The sequence below is a fragment of the Microcaecilia unicolor genome, chromosome 2 (genome assembly GCF_901765095.1).
Source record: "Microcaecilia unicolor chromosome 2, aMicUni1.1, whole genome shotgun sequence".
Taxonomy (NCBI): domain Eukaryota; kingdom Metazoa; phylum Chordata; class Amphibia; order Gymnophiona; family Siphonopidae; genus Microcaecilia; species Microcaecilia unicolor.
Window position 1 is genome coordinate 409,304,414 of NC_044032.1, and position 22,137 is coordinate 409,326,550.

The 22,137-nt window shown below is 42.1% G+C and overlaps 1 protein-coding gene across 2 annotated transcripts in view; it reads left to right on the top strand.

Moving 5' to 3' along the window:
- The window catches only part of CCSER1 (coiled-coil serine rich protein 1), a 918,294-nt gene that overhangs the window by 528,600 nt on the left and 367,557 nt on the right, over positions 1–22,137 (top strand). The window lies entirely within an intron of this gene.

Below are 22,137 nucleotides of genomic sequence, written 5' to 3' on the forward strand. Positions count from 1 at the left end.
TACCAACTACCGCCCAGTAGCATCTATCCCATTAGTAGTCAAAGTAATGGAAGGACTGGTGACCAAACAACTTAATGACTACATAAACAAATTCACTATACTACATGAGTCGCAATCAGGATTTCGACCCCTACACAGCACCGAAACAGTACTACTTACTCTCCTAACCAAATTCAAGCAGGAAATAGCAATAGGCAAAAGCATTCTCCTCCAATTTGATATGTCAAGTGCGTTTGACATGGTTAACCATAACATACTGCTAAGACTCCTTGAATACTTCAGAATCGGTGGTAGCACTCTCAATTGGATCAAGGGTTTTCTAACTACAAGAACATATCAAGTGAAATCAAAAACAAACACATCGTCACCGTGGAAATCAGAATGCAGAGTACCACAAGGATCACCACTATCACCGATCCTTTTCAACCTCTTTATGACTCCACTAGCCAAGACCTTAGCCACCCAAGGCCTTACAGTATACATCCCCTACAAACATGATCTGGCAGAAATCACCAATGAAATCACACTCAGATTGAACATCATGAACTCATGGGCAAATACATTCCAACTAAAACTCAATACAGAAAAAAACACACTGTCTCATCATCTCAACCCAATACAACATATACAAACCCACAAACATTAATACCCCAGGATACACCCTCCCTATTTCAGACAGCCTGAAAATTCTCAGTTTAACAATCGACCGTAACCTCTCACTAGAGACCCAAGCGAAATCCACCATAAAGAAAATATTTCTCTCAATGTGGAAACTCAAATGCGTGAAGCCATTCTTCCCGAGGGAACTCTTTCGTAACCTGATACAGTCAATGGTACTAAGCCACGCAGACTACTGTAATGGAATCTTTGTGGGATGCAAGGATCAAATCATAAAGAAACTTCAGACCGCCCAAAACACAGCAGCCAGGCTTATATTTGGAAAAACACATTTTGACTGCGCCAAACCACTCAGAGAAAAATTGCATTGGCTACCAATCAAAGAACATATCACTTTCAAAATCTGCACGACTGTTCATAAAATTATTTACGATGAGGCACCTGGATACATGACAGACCTCATCGACCTGCCAACCAAAAACACCACAAAATCTGCACGATCATACCTAAACCTCCATTACCCAAGCAGCAAAGGACTCAAATACAAATCCACCTATGCATCCAGCTTTTCCTACTTAAGTGCACAACTATGGAACGCACTGCCAAAAGCAGTAAAAACTACACTTGACCACCTAAATTTCCAGAAAGCACTAAAGACAGACCTGTTCAGAAGAGCCTACCCCACTGACCCAACGTAAAAAGACCTGGATACCTGCAACACAACGTAACCATAGACCGTAATGGACATTACCTGACTCTTTCTCTCCTTTTCTAAGTTCCCCCCAATTATACCTACTATACATGTACCTCATTCTACCAAAACTCACCTGTCAGGGTAAATCGAGCACTGATTCTCCCCCTTAATCTCTTGCAGCCCATACTTTCTCCTCCAATGGACTTTGAACCACAAGTTCTGGGGATCTTGCTGCTTGTGACTGTAGGGGTGGAGTCCTTGAGTCCACGTTCAGAGACATTTTACCCAAGAGACCGCTCCAGCCCTCCTCCAACCGGGTCCAGCCCCAGGAGGTTCTGCTCCAGACCTCTCACTGCTCTTCACTGTGGAATTTACCAGTAGTCCCCAATACCAGACATATTACCTATGATTCTACTCATTATCGTATTTTCTCAGCATGTGGCCTAATACTATGGAGCACTCTTCCTTCTTCTCTCCATGTAGAAACTTCTCTAGACAAATTTAAGGCCTCACTGAAAACTGTTTTATTTAAGGATGCTTTTGACTGACCAACCGATTCCCTCTCATCATTTGTTTAGTATATGCTAATTCCCCCTCCCCCACATACCCACACACATTTTTCCCCTTAGGGCAGCTGCTTTCAGAGCCAGCCTGCAAATGACATCTTTTTTTCCCCTGTTCCTCTTTATACCCCTCTTTCTTATCAATTATTGTAGTTCTGTTTCCTCCCCTTCCACCTTTAGCCCATTCACCTACTACTTATTATTATGATTTTGAAATCCCTCTCTCACCCTGTTTTAGCATACAATTTTGTAAACCTCTCAGACATCCCTTGATGCATGGCCGGTCTTAGCAAGTGCGGGGCCCTATGCAGATCAATTTGGTGGGGCCCCATCTAGCCCCGCCCCTATCCTAGCCCCGCCCCCGCCCATTGATAAGATTATTCAATTTTTAGAAAAATTTTTATTTATGAAATTTCAAATAAAGACAAATGAAGCTAAACTTGTACAGAAAAACTGATTGAAATAATAAGCACAATGCTATCATGAAACCCCCCTCCCAAGAAATTATTCAGTTCAAGTCCACAATTAGTAGTTCAAATTCTCATAACCCCGGGGGGTCAGAGGTGCGGACGCACAATCTCTCCACTGCAAAACACTATACATAAACTTGTGCAAAAACACAGTCAGAACCTTAACAAACCATAACAGCACTAATTCCAAGGACAGGACGAGCTAAAACCTTATGCATGGAAAGGCAGAACTGTAATTACACCAGGCTCTATAACACCAATACACTACCTTGTGAAAAAAAAAAAGGGCTGCAAATACTACACGCTAGCAGGATACTGTACCTTGATCACACATGAAAAACACATGACAACAAATATGAAGGCAAAATACTGAATGGAAAGTTACCTCAAGAAGTCAGACTCAGCATGCAGCAATACTAGAAAAAATTGAAACTTACATGCAAAATATCACAGATGCACATTTCTAAAAGCTGACATATTCCAATTAATAAATTCTGAATAAAATACTTTTTTTCTACCTTTGTTGTCTGATCATTTAGTTTTTCTATTCGCTTTGGTCCCAGTGTCTTCTGTTTTATGCAGTGTCTTCTTTCCGTTTGATATTTTTTCTCTCACCGTGTCCACCATCCTCCTGTGTCCTTATGTGTTCTGTCTACCATCTGTAGCCCCCGTCCCTATCCTTTCTCCAGTTTCAGCATCTGCCTTCAAAGTGTTCCGATCCAGCCCTTAAATTCAACAATTTTCCCTCCATCCACATCCAGCATTTCTCCTCTCTCCCCTCCACTCCATTTCCAGCAATTTCTCCTCTCCCTGGGCCCTGCCATCCCATCCAAGTCCATCCTTGGCCCTCTCTACCCTTCCCTCCTCCATCCACATCCAGCAATTCTCCTCTCTCCCCTCCCCTCCATTTCCAGCAATTTCTCTTCTCTCTGGGCCCTGCCATCCCATCCAAGTCCATCCTTGGCCCTCTCTGCCCTTCCCTCCTCCATCCACATCCAGCAATTCTCCTCTCTCCCCTCCCCTCCATTTCCAGCAATTTCTCCTCTCCCTGGGCCTTGCCATCCCATCCAAGTCCATCCTTGGCCCTCTCTGCCCTTCCCTCCTCCATCCACATCCAGCAATTATCCCCTCTCCTCCATTTCCAGCAATTTCTCCTCTCCCTGAGCACTGCCATCCCATCCAAGTCCATCCTTGGCCCTCTCTGCCCTTCCCTCCTCCATCCACATCCAGCAATTCTCCTCTCTCCCCTCCCCTCCATTTCCAGCAATTTCTCCTCTCCCTGGGCCCTGCCCTCCCATCTGTTCCTCTCTCCCCTGCCCCCCTCTGCAGCCTTCAAACACACATCCACCATCTTGGAATGCCACTGCTGTCCCTTCTTTGAGCCATCCACTTTTCCATTATACAAACTATGCTCTTCTGCATCCAAGCACTGTAGGCAGCAATGTTAAGAATGTGGCACCGCCTGTTCTTATAGGCGATATGAGGAAATGGCTGCCATGAGATTGGGTCACTTCTCATCTTTCCACAAAGCATGGTCGCTGCTAGACGACTATGTGTCTTGTGAAAAGGAATTAATTCTCTAAAGTATGTTGCATATACTGTTCTGTTTTACTCATATCAGCCCACTGACTTTTTTTTTTTAATTCTATTCCATATTATATGTTGCTGTATGTTTTCATAAATACTATGTTGTTTTAAAATTAATAAATAAAGTTTAAATAGTGAAAAAAAAAGAATGCGGCACCACCAATCTTATTTTGCCATCAGTCATTCCATGAGGTCCTGACAACCCATGATATTCCTCTACAATACAGCCATTTCACATAGGAGGCAATTCTATGACAGCACATCTATATTTAGGTACCCTATTTGGTGCTTCTGTAAAGGAAAATAGGTGCCTACTTTTCTTTATAGAATTTCTAGCGTAAGAGGTGAATTTAGGTGCAAGTACTTAGGCCAGCCATAGAGATGCATGCTATAAGTTACATGCTTATATGAGTACCACCCATGCTACATCCAGATTCTACCAATGCGTATACCTACCTATAAAACATGTGCTATGTAAGATATGCACATATTTACAGAGTAGCATTTAGGCTGTTTTTTTGGCATTTGCTCATATTTATTTATTTATATATTTTGGTTACATTTGTACCCCGTGCTTTCCCACTCATGGCAGGCTCAATGCGGCTTACATGGGGCAATGGAGGGTTAAGTGACTTGCCCAGAGTCACAAGGAGTTGCCTGTATATATGTGCACGCATACTTGTTCCATCTGTTTCCCCCAGCACTGCGCTGGTCTCAGTGACTTTGAACTGCACAGTGCCCGAACTCCTGCATTTTCTTCACAGTCTCATGAGAAAAGCACAGGAGTTTGGCACCATGCTGCTCAAACTCACTGAGAACAGTGTGGTGCCAAAAGAAAACAGACTAGCTGTTCCAGAGAAGGTGGGGTGAGAGCATGGATCAGGGGACGAGAGCCAGGGAGCCACACTTTGGTCAGTAGGACTGCCATTGGTCCCCCCAGGCCTTACAGTGATGGATTCATGACTAGCACAGATTTATCTACAGTTATTTGTTCAGCTGCTGCTCAGAATATCTGACCCCCAACCTGAGCAGAAGCACAGAATATGACAGCATAAAAAGGCCTATCCATCTTCTGTCTCATTACCACATACCAGAATTGATCCTTAGTATTTCAATTCTTTTCTTCACCCCTTCCGAGGCATCCATCTGCTTGTTCCTTATCTTCTTGCATTAATAATAATAATAATAATAATAATAATAATAAAATAGATTGCTCCCAGGCCTTCCCCTTTTCACCTTTCTCTTGACACCCCTTTGTTCCTGAGCTCACCTTCCCATGGAAAAGGCCTGCCTCATCCTTATTTATTCTTTTGTAGTTTTTTTGAAAACTTCTATCATATGCCCACTTTCTTTCCTCTCCACCAGGGTAGCCCGTGTTTAAGAACTTAACTCTCCCTGTAATTTATATGGTGAAGACCAGCTGCTCTCTGAACTGACTCTATCCTGTCTATATCTTTTTACAGGTGTGATCTTCAGAATTGCACACAATACTCTAAGGGGTCCTTTTACTAAGGTACGCTGAAAAATGGCTTGCGGTAGTGTAGATGCGGGCATGGGCGTGTGCAGATCCATTTTTTCAGCGTGCCTGCAAAAAATGCCTTTTTAAAATTTTTGCCGAAAATGACCGTGCGGCAAAATAAAAATTGCTATGCATCCATTTTGGGTCTGAGACCTTACCGCCAGCCGTTGACTTAGCAGTAAGGCCTCTTGTGTTAACCATGTGGTAATCGCCTATGCGCGTCAAGTCAGAGTTAGTGCCCAATTTTCACCATGCACCAGAAAATAAAATATATTTTCTGGTGTGCGTAAAAAATGAAATTACCGCATGGGCCACGCAGTAGCTGGGCAGTAACTCCGAACTGGCACGGGTTGGGCATACGCAGCTTAGTAAAAAGGCACCTAAATGAGTCCTCCAAAGATGAGGTTCATATTGAAATCTAAATCTAGTTCACCCATTTCTTAGCAAATGTTATTTTACCATTATTATTCACCTATAGCTAATTGCCTCTCACACACATTACAGTGAAGAAGTGATTTTAACCTTTCTCTGTAAATGTCACATTTCAGCTTTTTTTGTCCTCCTGTGTCCTGTTGTCATGAATTCTTCTTTGCCTGGTTTGGGTTAGCTGTTTGCATACTTTACATCATCTTTGGAGGGATTTAGACTGTTGATTTAGTGCAAAGTTAATATATTTTATTATTTGTTTCCAACAAGCGCAGATTGAATTGTTTGATTTACATTTAGCTCTTGAAGGTCAGATAGATAACAAATAGGACTCTGACACTTTATGCATGCAATGATCTGTTTTAAACCAATTTCATCATCTGTACAGCATAGTTATGTGAATGCATCTTTATTTAAAATCATACACACTCCATATTTAACTTTTTAAAGTATGTTGCAAGTAATGACACATGACTTTACCTATATAACAAGTCAAATTTATAATTGATAGACCTAACTTCATTTATTAACTTTAATGTCACCTGCTGTTTCTCAAATCTGTGATAACAGTTTATATCTCCCAGTTTATGGTTCCTCTCTTTTTTTCCTATTATATTCTCATTTCTAATGTCTGACTTTGTGAAATGCTGGGACTTGTGATTGGTACACAGCCTGCAAACCTGAGTGGAAGGTGGGTTATCTCTTTCCAACTGGTTTTTAAATTACCCTGATTTACAGTAATAGCACCTGGATGTTTATGATAATAACAGTGGTGTACGCAGAGTGTGGCTATGAGTCTGATAAAGTCCTGCCTTAGGCACTTCCAGGTTGTTATCTGACCGCCAGCTGCCCTTTGCAGCAGGTACCATGTTCTCATTAGTCTTTCTTAACAGCCATCTGCATTTACTGCAGAAGCTAAAAAGCTTGACGGGATTTTAATAGTACATGATTAAATCAAAAGTATTATCTTTTACTTTCAAACATGACAAGTGATAGAGTTTCATTAGTTAAGTTTTTTTTTACATGCATAACTATATTTGAGGGAAAGTCTATGTTTATTTAAGACCCTGTACAATAAAACTCATGTTAAAATGTTTTAGGGTGAATTTGCTTAAATATTTAGGGGCAAGTTTACTATAATAGGGGATGTTGTGCGCTTATCACAACTTAAGAGATGCAGTAAGTGAAAAGCCCATGTAGTAAATGCAAGGAACATGACCAGCATATACTCCACATGTACTCCACAAGGCCTGCATTATGTAACATGGCAGATACAATGGGTTAACCTGTTACTGTATCTGCCAAAGCATGTATTTTAGGCCCTGGTGCAAACATAAAAAAAATAAATTGAGCTGCTGTGGCAAGTCAGATTGAACCCCACCCTCCTGCCCCAAACAGCATCCCCCCTCTCCCTTATGCCAAAGCCCCACCACCACCACCACCACCGCCAAGTAGAAGCCCTGAACAGCAATCCCTTTCTCCCTTCAACTCCCTGGGACTCACCCAAGGTCTCCCCAGTAGTCTAGTGGACTAGGTAAAAGGAGTCCTCCTGTTTCTGCCCCATAGCTGTTCCAGATTCAAAATGGTGACTATGACCTCAAGTGGCAGTCATGTAGTATTACTCTCAGGGTCAATTTGCCAATTAAGAGCAACCACTCTTTATATGATAGATTGACCCTAGACGTAGTACCTGGGTGAGCCCCAGGGTGGATTTGGAGATTGGGGAAGGACTGGGAATTGCTGACGGGGAGCAGGATTCTTTTTTTTTTTTAGGCAAGATCTATGACCTTGCTACCTGTCATTTGCACAACTTCATCTAACAACACCTCTTGAAGTGGTGTTCAGTGCAGCTGCATTATCAGCATTCCTGACAGCAGGTTCCTACCCTGGAACCCCTAATCCATCAGGGACTTAAATAGGTAGCCCTGTGGGGGCCTACAGTGGGATGCTCTATTCCCTTTAAGATGGCATCTAGGAGCATTGGGCAGTGTGCTAGCAGCCTGGTGGTCCTGGGCCAGAAAAATAATGCAACTTGAGGAGTTCAGCGCAAACTGTGTTATATATTTGCATGTTTTGCATATCATTATTATGCAGCCTGTAATTCCTTATACTAACATGCCTAATTGTAAGATAACACACAACTTTGGCATTTAATGTGGGTTAAGAGGCAAAAATGTGTATGTAATTCCTTTAATGCAAGTTAGTACCTATCCCCCTAAGTGTTATTATCACAACTTTTGAAAACTAAATAAATTGAAGAAAGCCACAGCATGATGGCTGAAATGTCAATCCAACTTACTTGGACATGAAAGACCTGGACAACTTCAATAACCAAATTGAAGATTACTTTTTCTTGAGTTGTTTTCTAACAAGTGCAATCTGTTCCAAAGGCTTAAATTATTATTAGTCATAATGAACTTAACCAAAGAAATTCTGCCTGGCCACAACAGTCTGAATATCTCAGAGAGATATATCAGTTGGAAGAGAAACAGAGAAAGAAGGAGCAAACCTGACATCTTTCAACGTAGGCTGTCATGGACCCGAATATCTTGCCTCATCTGGCCTGCTGAAAGCATACTTAGTCCTCACAGGAGTCAATAAGCAAACCAGACATTTTGGCATTTAAGCCTTGCATCTGTTCTGAGATGCTTCCAGGCATTCATACAGCAGAGCTGGGTCTAACTCTTCAAGTGCCAGGTTCATGGTTTTTCTACGAATCTTCAGCATTGTGGGGTATGTCTTAGTCACTCGTCCTCATTCTTGCAAACTGGAGAATTGCAGGTACTGAGTTCCCAAGTGCTAGCCAGTATTTGCTATGTTACTCCTTCCCCTACTCCACATATACTGTACACACTTCTCCAATATTTAAGCACCGTGATCAGCAGTGAGTTCAAACACTGACCATGGCATTTACATGTGTAATTTCCTATTATATTGGGGATTACTAGCTTGGGGGAGGATGTTGAGAATCCTGCCCAAGGGGCTGGGCTCATGGAATACGGTTCAGGGAAAAATGTTTGTGTGTGTGTGAGTGACAGAAAGGGGAGGAGTAAAAGGTAATAAATATTAGAGATGGGAGAGACACTGGGTCTTTGGTTGCCCAAATCCCTGCCAGGACCCTTGGAGGAAAGGGGGATCCCAAAGTAGCTAAATAAACTCAGGCTGAATCAGTGGCGTAGCCAGACTGCCAATTTTGGATGGGCCTGAACCCAAAGTGGGTGGGCACAAAATTTTCTCTCTACCCCCTCCCCCAGCAAAATTTAGTCACGCTAATCAGATGCATTTGTCACACAGGGTAAAGTGCTGCTTTTCGGTGCATCAGATTTCAGAAAATTTATTTAATAGCCTAACACCCTTTTCAGTGAGCTTTCAGAGGCCAAAACCTCCTGCCTCAGGTCAGTATAATGCTGTTATGGTATCCTCGCCTGACCTAAGGAAGGAAGTATTGGTCTCTGAAACTTCATTAACACAGGTACCATATTACTTTATCCTAAATTAAAAATAAAATTATTTTCTTTACCTTTCTTGTATGGCCATTTACTTTTTCTCATTGTGTCGCTCCCAGTCTCTAGATTCTGCTTTCCTTCGTTTTTGCTTAACTCTTCTGCCAGGTTTTCCTGGCCATTTGTCATTTTTCTCTCCTTTTTCTTTGCTTTCTTCAATATTTTTCTGCCTCTCTCTGTCCTGATTTAATTCATTCTTACTATCCATTCTTTAATTTCCTTCATCTACTTATGGCTTTTCATCTTTTTCTCACCCTTGTTTTCCCCCTGCCCCTTCCTCTTATTCTCCAGTCTTTCACTACTCCCCTTTTCCATCCAGCAGCTCTCCTTCTCCTCTCCCCATCCTTCCAGTCTCCCCTCTCTCTCCCCATCCTTCCAGTAGTCTCCCCTCTTTCTTTCTGCATCCTTCCGTCCAGTGTCACCTCTTTCTCCCTACCCTTCCATCCAGCATCTTCCCTCTTTCTCTCCCCATCCTTCCATCCATCTACCCTCTCTCCTGATCCTTCCATCTAATGTCTCTCTCTCCCTCTTTCTAACAAGTGTCTCTGTATCACTCTACCCTTTTCTGTTCAGTGTCCCTTCTCTCTCCACATCCTTCCAGTCTCTCCCCTTTCTCTCTGCATCCTTTCATCCATCTCCCCTCTTTCTCTCCCCATCCTTCCATCCAGAGTCTCTCTCCCCATCCATCCATTTTCCCTCTTTCTCTCCCCATCCTTCCATCTGTTTTCCCTCTTTCTCTGCCATCCTTCCATCTGTTTTCCTTCTTTTGTCCCCATCCTTCCATCTGTTTTCCCTCTTTCTCCCCATCCTTCCATGTTTTCCCTCATTCTTCCCATCCTTCCATGTTTTCCCTCATTCTCTGCCATCCTTCCATATGTTTTCCCTCATTCTCTGCAATCCTTCCATCTGTTTTCCCTCTTTTCTCCCCATCCTTCCATCTGTTTTCCCTCTTTCTCCCCATTCTTCCATGTTTTCCCTCATTCTCTGCCATCCTTCCATGTTTTCCCTCATTCTCTGCCATCCTTCCATCTGTTTTCCCTCTTTTTCTCCCCATCCTTCCATGTTTTCCCTCTTTTCTCTTTTCCTTGAGGCCCGCCCTGCATGCCAGCGGCAGCCCCAGCCCCAGCCCCAGCTCCCATTGCCGGCCACTGCTGCTTTTCCTGTTGAGCAGCAGGGCCGGCGCTACAAAAAGAAGAAGCGCTAATGCTAAGGATGAAAAATGTTTAAAAAAAAAAAAGCGCGGCACCGGCAGGCACTGTCTAGGCAGCCTTGAGGCATTGGCTGCTAGCTCTGCAGGCTCCTCCCGTCTCTTATGTTACTACCCCTGCGTCGCTCCAGGGGCAGTGACGTAGGAGATGGGAGGAGCCTGCGAGCCAGCAGCCAATGCCTCAAGGCTGCCTAGACAGTGCCTGCCGGTGCCACGCTTTTTTTTTTTTTCTTAAACATTTTTCGTCCTTAGTGTTAGCGTTTCTTCTTTTTGTAGCGCCGGTTCTGCTGCTCAACAGGAAAAGCAGCAGTGGCCGGCAATGGGAGATGGGGCTGGCGCTGGGCAGGCCTGGGCTGAAATTGGGTGGGCCTGGGCCCAGCCAGGCCCACCCGTAGCTACGCCCCTGGGCTGAATTGAAGAGTAGTTGATGCCCCATTCTTTGGGAACTGTGAAGATGTGAGAGCCTAGGGTGGGTAAGAGGGAACCCTGCCCGAAAGCAGGAACCAGGTCAGGGGAAGCCTGTTCAAGGCCAGGGCGCAGCTCCAGAAGTGCATCGCTAGAAGAAGGACAGCCTAGAGGGTCTGTGCCTGAGGAAAGTGGATTGTGATCAGGGAAATTCAAGAACAGTCTCAGCTTATTATTAGCCTCTGGGGTGGGTAAAGGATAGGCAGTGCTTATAAATACTGGAAATTGCAAAGAAGATCAAGTTTGAGAAATATAGTTGAGATTGTAATACACAGTCTTGAATGGACAGTAGGAGTTACAAAGAAATTGATTTGTCTTCTAGTTACAAACAGTTCAATAAAGTTGAGTTTGTATCATTTAAGAATGTGTGATTTTTTTTGAAGCAGGAGTGAGGACGTTTGCTCCCAGGACTGGTAAAACATCACAGACAAGCCCTACTTAATTCCACAAAGCCCTTGACCCACACCCAAGCTTGAATTAGAAAGACTATGTTAAATGGGAAGAGTAGAGTGAGTGACAGTGTGGTGTGAGAGGAATTTTGTCCCTGAGACCCAGGTTGGGAGGTTGGAACTGAGCTAGAACTGGTGGCTGCGAGATCCCAGTTATACATATATACCCAGATATTCAGCACCAAGCATGAAGCAACTGCCGGACGTTATCCAGATACTACCAATATGCAGTACCAGTACCTGGACAACTATCTGAATAAGTTAGAACAGCTAGTTATTTGAGCGCTGGCACAGAATTATCAGCAGTAACCAGATAACTTCAGGCCTGTTTTGGCTCCACTCCTGAGCTGTTCTGACAGATAGTGCGGGAGTGGTCCATAAAGATACAATACGTCTGAAAATCAGTGACTGTCTCCAGCGAGTGGCACTTGTCCATTCAGGAGCCACTCCTCCCTGCAAATGAGCCTCAGTATATTGACCCCAACATTTTTAATCCAAGTGCAATAAAATATGCCAAAGTCAAACTATAGAAATATTATTGGTCCACACATCTCATAAGACGTATCAGTAAAGTAAATAAAACAGACTTTATAGAGTTCATATAAGGAAGGGAAATACTTCTGCATAATTCCCACTGAGAAGGCCTTTTCCTTTGGATTAATTATTTACTTCCTCTTTTTTTTAAGCCTCAAATATACATACATACATGTACAGTTCTGTTTATTTACTTAAGTTTTTTGTTTTTTAACCAGATTTTAAACCTTCAAACTTTTTACCTGAATTTATTTTTTCCATCCACAGAAAATATGATTCTAGTCAACCGACTGATTCTCGTTGCTAAGCAATAGCTTTCCTGTGTGCATTAGGCGGCCTCAGTCACTGGAGAAAGCTCGAGCAGCAGCAGTCATAAATTGAATCAAAACTTTTGGTTTAGTCCTTTCAGGGTTCCAGAAAGAACATGAGGCCTTATTTCTAACATTTTTCCCCCAAAGGCACATGATGGGCAACACTAAATTTAATAAATCAAACCCACAGATTGAACTGAGTCGTTAAAGAAGGTGTATTTCTCAATAGTGCAAAAATATGACCTTGAAAAAAACACTCTGCCTGCATCTTCAAATCATTCCATCAGTCAACCTCTCAGTTCCGCACGTGATGATTTACCTCTCTAATCTGCCAGTTTATTTTTATATTCCGCAGCGTCCCACAGTAATCCACCACTCAGCTCTATTAAAGCCAATGAAGCTGAAGAGAATAAGCCTAGACTGTGAGTTGTTTTATATCTTCTGCGTTCCTTCATTTATCAGTACTCGGGTTGATATTTAAAAGATTTCTCCAGTTGACTTCAGGAGTTAAACTGAACAAATCTTAACTATTACACTTTTCACTGAGGCAGATCAAAGACCAGACAGAAGACAGCCAATTAAAATAAGGAAGGATTAGAGGTGTGCTGGTGGCATAGTTATCTTATAAATATATAGTGCCAATTTTCAGTTTCAAGTTACAGAGAACTGGTTAAATCTGGATGGAAAAATTGCTGTCCCTAGCATAACCATATAGTGCTAGATTCTATAAATGGTGTCTTAAATAAAGAAGTGTTTGAAAAAAAGTGCATAGTGCTATTCAATATAACATACCTAATGTAAGGTGCAGTGTATAGAATAGTGTATAGGGCCAGGCAACACACCTACATTTAGGTGCGGCCATTTATGCCACTGAAAACCTGGTGCAAATACCCATGCCTAAATGTAGATGTATTCCCCCGAATAAATTTGAGCAACACCCCCGACATGCCCACACTCCCTTCATGGCCGTGCCCCCTTTTCAGCTACGCCCATTAGAATTTATGCGCAACCTTTTTTAGAATACACCTAAAAAGAAGCCCATGTAAATGCCAATTATTGCCAATTAGTGATGATAATTGGCTGTTTGGGTTCATTACTCAATTAATTAGTGTGCGTAAATTGGCCGCACGCCCAATTTAATTAGAGATATTCGCCACATCTTATATAGAACCTGGGAGATAACGTTACGTGGTTAACTTTAACTAGTGATTTTCAGTTCCGAAGTTTTAGCCAATGAAGGGGCTCTTCCACTATAGTGCACTGAAATCTTAGCTTCGCGCATGCTAACGCTGGGCTTTCCTGTGTGCCCACATTTATCACAGCACTTTGATTTTCAGGTCATGTGCTAATGTGAACATTAGTGTGTAGTACCCGAAAAAGGTTAGGGGCCCTGTTACAAAGGCACCTAAGGGCCTACGCTCGTGCAATGCGCATCAAATTGGCATTACTGCCTGGCTAGTGCATGCACCGGGCGGTAAGTCTGAGTTTGGCATGCGCCAAAAACCCACGGTACAAAGTATTTTTCAATTTTCTACCTCTGGGGCATTCCCAGTGGTAATCGGCAGTTGGCACGTGCTGGATGGTTACTGTGTGGGTAACGCATGAGCCCTTACCACTAAGTCAATGGGTGGCAATAAGTGCTCAGGCCATAAATAGACATGCTCTGATTTTAATTTTGCCACATATCCATTTCCCGGACCAAAAAACCCCCCCTTTTTTCCAGACACGGTAGAGAAATGGTCCAGTGCGCGTCCAATACATGCACCCACACTACCGCAGTCCACTTTTTGGTGTGCCTTTGTAAAAGGGCCCCATAATGTGGAAGCACTTACCACCTCCTATTTAGATGGTGTTAAGTGCTGTTGCTTAAACTCTGCATTAACCAGTTAGAATGTGGTAATCTGAAAGCGCTAACTGGTTAATGCTTCCATGCCCATTCTCTGCCCATGACATGCTCCCTCCTAAATTTGTTTTTAAAAATAGCTAACATTGAAGAATTTCTGGAGGCTTCGTATTTGTTAACTTATCCAGGTAAATGTATACTTTTTTTTTAAGGAAAGGGAAATGGGACTTGATATACCGCCTTTCTGAGGTTTTTGCAACTACATTCACAGCGGTTTCATATATTCAGGTACTTATTTTGTACCAGGGGCAATGGAGGGTTGAGTGACTTGCCCAGAGTCACAAGGAGCTGCAGTGGGAATTGAACTCAGTTCCCCAAGATCAAAGTCCACTGCACTAACCGCTAGGCTACTCCTCCACTCCAATATTTACTTCAATATTTAGGTGTGAAATATGGGTTGGGGGGCGGGTTTACACTGGAACATCTTAAATCATTTGTAGTCTTGAAGAAGGAAACTGGTGGTTCTGGAACAACTTAATTTGGCTACTTGAAGCAACTGGAAATGAGTTCTTTAGGTAGGGCCCTTAGTTTATAGAATTATGTTTCTTAGATAGAGCTCCTTATTACTCCCCTTTCAATTTTGTGGTTTAAGGAAAGGTTATATTATTTAGTAATTTTTTTTCCTTCTTGTGTGTATTGTTTTTTTCCTTGATAGTATGACTTTGGGTTGCTTGGAACAAGTGTATATTCTTGTGAACTGTTATTATAAATGCAAATAAATATGTAAAAAAATAGTTAACATGTGGTTAGTGTGCAGAAAAGAGAAAAATACCACATAACACGTTAACGTATTTTGCAGTAGTCCATTTTCCCAAAATAAATATGCATTGAGGACCTAACCCAGTTTAGTAGAGGGGGCCCCTAAGTCTTTAAACATTCAGTTAAAGATAACTAGGTAAGTTTGGAGGAGAAGGATGAATTCTGGAGGTGCAGAAGGGGGGATGCTGGGGGGAGCAGAAGGACCCCTGAAATTGGAGCTACCACCGGCCCAATGCGGTCGCCAGCAGTAGTTCCAGCCCAAGCGCATGCCATTTCTTGCACTAGGAAAAATAGGTCCCTATTTTTTAGTGCAGCAGTTACCCGGTGGTAGTCGAGTTATCGCGGGAGCCCTTACAGCCACCTCAGTGGATGGTGTTAAGTGTTCTTCCCACATGGCCATGCAATAAGTGAAATCATACTGCATGGCCATGTCTTTTTTCGACCTTTTTACCTGCTGTGGTAAAAAGTGCTTCAGCGCATGTCAAAAACAGCCCCTGCCACTAGTGCAGGGCCCCTTTATACTGCAGCTTAGTAAAAGCTCCCCTAAGTGTATAGTTGTGCTCATAAGTGGCAGCAAAACATCTAGGGCCTGATATTCAGCCAGCAGTGATTAGTGTTTTGCTGACCACCACTGACATTATGCCTGGAAATTCAATCCCGGGCCACGTCTGGGGTTTAGCATTGAATTTCTGGGTTTCCGGAGCCAACTACCCCCGGATTCTATATAGCGCACCTAGAGATCAGCGCCAAAATCGGAGCAGATTCTATAACAATGTACAGAATTCAACAAGCTTAACAAGCTAATGAGCGCTGATAACAGCACTTAACAAGCAATAATTAGCATTAATTGGCACTGATTAGAATTTAGATGAACAACTCGCTAAGCGTATTCTGTAACAATGTGTGCTGAACCTCTAATGTGCGCAGGCAAGAATGGATGTGGTAATGGGCAGGGAAATGGGCATTTCATGACTGTTCTGTAATTTACACACCTAGTTATAGATTACAGCCCAGTGTGCCTAGATCTATGTTCTAGGATTTATGCCACATTTTCATTGGTGTAAATGGATGCGCACAGATTTATTTATTTATTTATTTTATGCATTCTTGTATCTTGTATTTCAGTTCAAGTGGCTTACAATTTACATTTTATAATTTAGGTGCTGAAATATCAACTAAGCATATTCTATAATTGTCAACTAAATCTAAGCACCGATTATAGAATACGCTTATCAGTGCCGATTTTTTAGGCACCATATATAGAATCTCCCTCCTAATGCATAGCCGGTTAAATATTCAGCATTCAACCAGCTATGGGTTACCGCATAAAGGTAGGACTGATTTTTATGCGATCGTATTTATGCAGTTACCCTGGCCGATTGAGTTCTGAATATTGGCACTTAATTGGCCAAGTGATGACTCCATCCCCAGAATGCCCCCAAAATAACCGGTTTTCAGTCCAGTGCTATCCAGTTATTTGTAGTGTCACTAACCAGTTGCATGCTGCTGAAAATTAGAGGTTAGCCCAGAACAAGCAATTTAACCGGCCAGGAACCAGTTTAATTGCTTTGAATATTGACTCCTTAAATATTATTCTGTCAGTGATCTAATGTATAAAAGCAACAGGGGGCATTCACATGAACAGAGTATGGGAAGGGCTGTTGCCACTTACATTTGCCGCAATTAGGCAGCTGCAGTTACACCAGGTCTATGCTAATGTAACTGTGGGCATCAAAGTGTTAGGTGCACTGACTCTTGGTTGGATAGTATTCTATAAAAGAATCTGGGCACCCAGATGCTTTTTTAAGAATAGGCTGGCACCACATAGCATCATGGGGCCTAAATGGAGGCAGTTATACAATTGGCCCTATGTTTGTTAACAAAATATAAACTTATACCTGACGCGGTCACGTTTTGCCAAAAGGCTGCATCAGAAGTAAAACTAAAGAGGTAAAACCAAAAGCACGCTTCTCTCTAGACTAACAATCAGGATGAACTAGCCTCATAGGAGCAAGTCCTCAGCAATTCCTCCAGCAAATCCTCGCTACGAGGCTAGTTCATCCTGATTGTTAATCTTGAGAGAAACATGCTTTCCCGCCCTGGTGTTCTTGCTCAGTTTTAGTGAAATTGAGGAGCTTTTGGGAGACCCGAACATGGGGTCCAGGCCCCCAAGACCCATGTGGCTATGCCATTGCTCTGCACTCTGCCTCCATCCCCTCTATCTATTGTCCCCTTCTATCGTTCTCATCTTGATTTTACCTGAGATTCGGTTTTTTTCTTTCTTGCACCTTCTTTATGGAACTCACTCCTGAACAGCCTTATCTTAGATTCAGGGCTTCCCTAAAGGTGCACTTGTTTACCCTTGCTTTTGGTGTATTGCCTGGGGTCGGTGACCAGGGCAGTCAGCATTAATGGCTGCTGGTTCTCTTGACATTGGATTGGACTTCTGTTCTCTTTTCCTCTTTTCTGTTTGTACATTGTAGTTCCTTTCCTTCTCCTAGTTAATTTTATTGTAAACTGCTTTGGTTTTCTGTAAAAGGTGGTATATCAAATGACTAATAAACCATATACTAGAGGCAGTACAACACACGCCTAGGATGATGGGCCTATACCCTCACATGATATCCAGTCAACAAAGTCTGCAAGGAAAAGAGACTGACACTGATGATGCCTTAGCCTGTCTTTGTACATACATCCCATTGGTGGCAAGGAGGGAGATCTTCCAACCTTGACTCCAGAGGACACTTGTATCTGGCTATGGCATCCTTGATGTATCTTTATCCTACTGGTGTGTAATATAGAAAATCAAGAGATATTTGATGGGAAGGGGCCTGCTATAACCTTGACTGAGGCTACAAGTGCAGTAAGGACATATTCTAGGTGGGCATCAAAGCTGTCTGTAAAGAGTTCTGCAGTAAAACAAAGTAATTGTTGACCTCAAAGAAGGCTTTAAACTATTGTTCCAGAATGCCTGTAATGATACTTGTAGAAATTAAATACTGTAAGGAGTTACGGAGAAGACGGCCTCAAGGAAAGCGACAGTAGCCCCGGAGGGAAAGACATTTGCAAACGCGCCCTCTAGTGGCCAAGAGACCGATTAGAATAAGGGCTAAGCCTAGGAACCACGATTTCCACAATGCATCTGACCAAATACAGGACTCACAGGAAGTGGAGGGGGAGGAGCAGGATTGGGAGATGGATTCTATTCAGGCCGATGAGGAGCAGCTGGAGGAGCCCTGTGAGGAGATAGAAGAGATGTAATGGGATAAAAGGGAGGATATAGAGGAGAGTATGGAGGTGGCTGCATTTACACAGACTGCTGGTGCTAAGGTGAGGGGTTTCTTGGCCAAGGTATTTCCTCAACTGTCTGGGATAGGAAAGACAGAATTGATGCAGCTGGGAAGAAACCTGTGGCAGCAAGCAATTCAAAAGGTTAAGGGTGCTAGAAGCTAAATACTGTGTGTTGTAAGGAACTGATGATTAACAGGCTGATTAGTGACCAACTAGGAAGAAGAGAAAGATGGTGTTAGAGAACATTGGACTATGTTCAGCAAACTGACAGGAAAAGCTCTGTCTGGCATTATGAACATGGAAATTGTCAAAGAGTTTATGATGATACAGTTTATTGTTCTGCTGAAGTTACTACAACTGAATGGATGTGAATAAAAGTGAACTCTTTATTATAAGACTGTTGGAGTTTCTGTCTGTTTGTTGGAGTTATCACTGAATGGTGAGCTAACTGGACAGTTGCTCATGGAAGCAGTGGCCGGAGGGACAGAGAACTGTAATTAAGTGGTGCTGTGAGGGAGGAAGGCCAGCATTGAAGCAAATCAGCTAAGCAGGGTCAACCTGGGCTGAAGGGGGGACCTGCTGACAATACATCAAGAACAGTTTAACTGTTTTTATGAGGTTTATTCCTCCTCCTACCACTTAACATTTCTAAAGCGCTACTAGGGTTACGCAGCACTGTACAATTTAACATAGAAGGACAGTCCCTGCTTAAGGAGCTTACAATCTAAAGGACACATGTACAGACAATCAAATAGGGGCAGTCAAATTGGGGCAATCTAGATTTCCTGAATAGGTATAAAGGTTAGGTGCCGAAAGCAACATTGAAGAGGTGGGCTTTGAGCAAGGATTTGAAGATGGGTAGGGAGGGGGCTTGGCGTAAGGGCTCAGGAAGTTTATTCCAAGCATAGGGTGAGGCAAGGCAGAAAGGGCAGAGCTTGGAGTTGGCAATGGTGGAGAAGGGTACTGAGAGGAGGGATTTGTCCTGTGAGCGGAGGTTACAGCTTAGGTGCGCCCAGAAGACGTTATAGAATTGGCGCTAAGAGTACCCCATTGTGGCACCTATATCTTGGCGCCAATTTATAGAATTGCCCCGTTACAGTTTATTTGCCTGCAGGCATTCTCAAACCTTATGTATAATTTCTTTCCAACATTCATTTGGGTTGGATAGAATCAAGGCTCATTATGTATAATTTCTTTCCTACTTGGGTGCCTTGCTCATAACATCACTGTGTCCCTAGTGGGGTTGGAAGGAAAGACATTAACCTCCCTCCCCTCCCAAAATTCAAAAGCTTACAGTCTCAAACAAAAGGCCAAGAGGTTAATGTCCTCATGTCATAGCTCAAATTGTGAGCTTGACTATACTAAGTTATAGTAGGTAATGGTAATGATTATAAAACAGAAAAAACACACGACACTAAAAATGAAAAATAAAAACAAAAGACGACACAAGCAAAAATGAAGAAATACTATGTAGATTTATTGAGGTGATATGACTCGACACAGCTGTGTTTCGGCCCAATCGGCCTGCGTCAGGAGTCTACATTGAAACAAATGTAATTTAATTTTAAAACAAATCGGTTGTAAATCTATCAAACTATAAACACAAAGAATTTTTTATATACATTAAAATATAAAATATAAACAGTAATAGACAATAATCTACAATCGTCTTGGATTCTAATCAAAAATTTTCTTTGTGTTTATAGTTTGATAGATTTACAACCGATTTGTTTTAAAATTAAATTACATTTGTTTCAATGTAGACTCCTGACGCAGGCCGATTGGGCCGAAACACAGCTGTGTCGAGTCATATCACCTCAATAAATCTACATAGTATTTCTTCATTTTTGCTTGTCTTTTGTTTTTATTTTTCATTTTTAGTGTCGTGTGTTTTTTCTGTTCTTTTTTTCTTCTTTTTTCACGTCATCTTTGCTGTTTGTGACGGCTATTGTTTTTTGCGAAGACAGGTTTCTTCTGTGTTTTTGATAATGATTATAAAACAAACATAGCATTCGGTAATAACCATATTTAGATGCAGTAGAACCTTGATGCCTTCCATATTATAGATTGTACATTACCATGAGTAGCAAAGTTTTTCCAATAGCATTCCTACTAAAAAGTTTGCATTTGGAGAGCAGCAGATACTACATTTTGGATCTTAGTGCCATTTTTTCCACTTACGTGTGAGCACACTAATTTTAACTTGCACATGCTAACATCTCAACCTGCTCTATTTGCTAAAAGTTATTGCATAGGTGCCCTGAGGTAGCATTTGCAACTGCTAATCCTAATTAACTAAGGGGGCACATTGGTAAACCTTAGTGAGAAAGACTGTTAATGATGATATCTCTATGTTAAAAAGGTGACTGCTTTAAAATCAACTAACCTTTAGGCTGAGAAGCCAATAATGACTCTCCACAGAGCTTGCCATCCTAATTATAAGCTAATATTCAAATGGAAACCCTGTATGGTGCTGTCCCCTTGCAAATCCTGCTGGCATGCACAATAGCAGATACAAAATGGATAACCAAATGCATGCCATTGAACTCTTAATTGCATAGTCAACATCAAATACAACCTCAGCACAGAGCCATTATTGTTTGTATATGTCCTCGATTCAAATCAACATCACCAGTCATTTAAAAAAACCCTAAGATAAACGTAATGCCTCATATAGGTGCCCTTTTACAAAGCATCGGTAAGCCCAGTACGGGCTTACCACATGCTTTGCCCGAAACTACCGCTGGCCCAGTATGGCTGCCGGCGGTATTTCCATCTCAAACATGTGCCATTTCCAGCTCATCGGAAAATATTTTTTATTTTAATAGCATGGCACTAACCCGGTGGTAATTGGGCATCACCGCATGCTGCCCAGTTACCACCGGGTTACCGCAGGAGCCCTTATCACCACCCAAGTGCTTCTCCCGCATGGCCACACAGTAAGAGTACTCTTACCGCTTGGCCATTATTTTTAGGGGCTTTATACCCGCTGCGGTAAAAAGGGCCTGGTGCCCGGAAAAAAACAGCCCCCACTGGTACCGGAGGGCCCTTTTTCCTGCAGCTTGCTAACTAAAACAACTGTGAAAAATTCTGAAATAAAATTAATCTCATGATAAATTCTGTCTTTCTGTTTTTGCTCTGAAAAATTCAATACAACATATGGCCACTGTTTCACCCTATCAACTTACATCAGGCTAAAACTATTTCTCCCATATTCTCAGCAGCTGCAGTGCACACTTTAAAAGCAGGTGTAAAGTATGTTAAGGAAATTATAAGTAGAGAGTTATCAAGCAACATTTATATGCAGTTTTCTTCCATCCACCCGAAATCATTCATTTTCCCCTGTAATTAAATGTACACACAACAGAGGGCTAGAGATCATGGTGATATTTTGTTTCTTTTTCTTTTTGTGTGTTTTTTTGTTTTGTTTTTTTTGTAATGCAAAACAAAGGTTTTGCTGTGCAGCAAAAACAAAAATCAAAAACTTGTATTTTAAAATAATGGCTCCCCTCAAAATGGAAGAATGAGAGGTATTATCAAATTTCTGGTACAATGGCAAAAACTAGATCTGATGTGTACAAACAGCACAATGTTGTCATTTCATGATGGCAGTAGTTAGAACAAAGAGGCATTATGCCAGATCTGCAGGGCTGATTTCCATCTCAGCCACTCATTATGCAATGAACAGATCATTTGTGTAACCAGTGCTCATACTTATAAATTCAGATTCCTAGCCATTCCCGGAATCATGAGGCTGTTTAATTTATCTTAATGTCTCTCCAAAGGGCCCTTTGTACTGATGCCGCTTTGTGAGTATTAATATGTAAAGACATCTGAC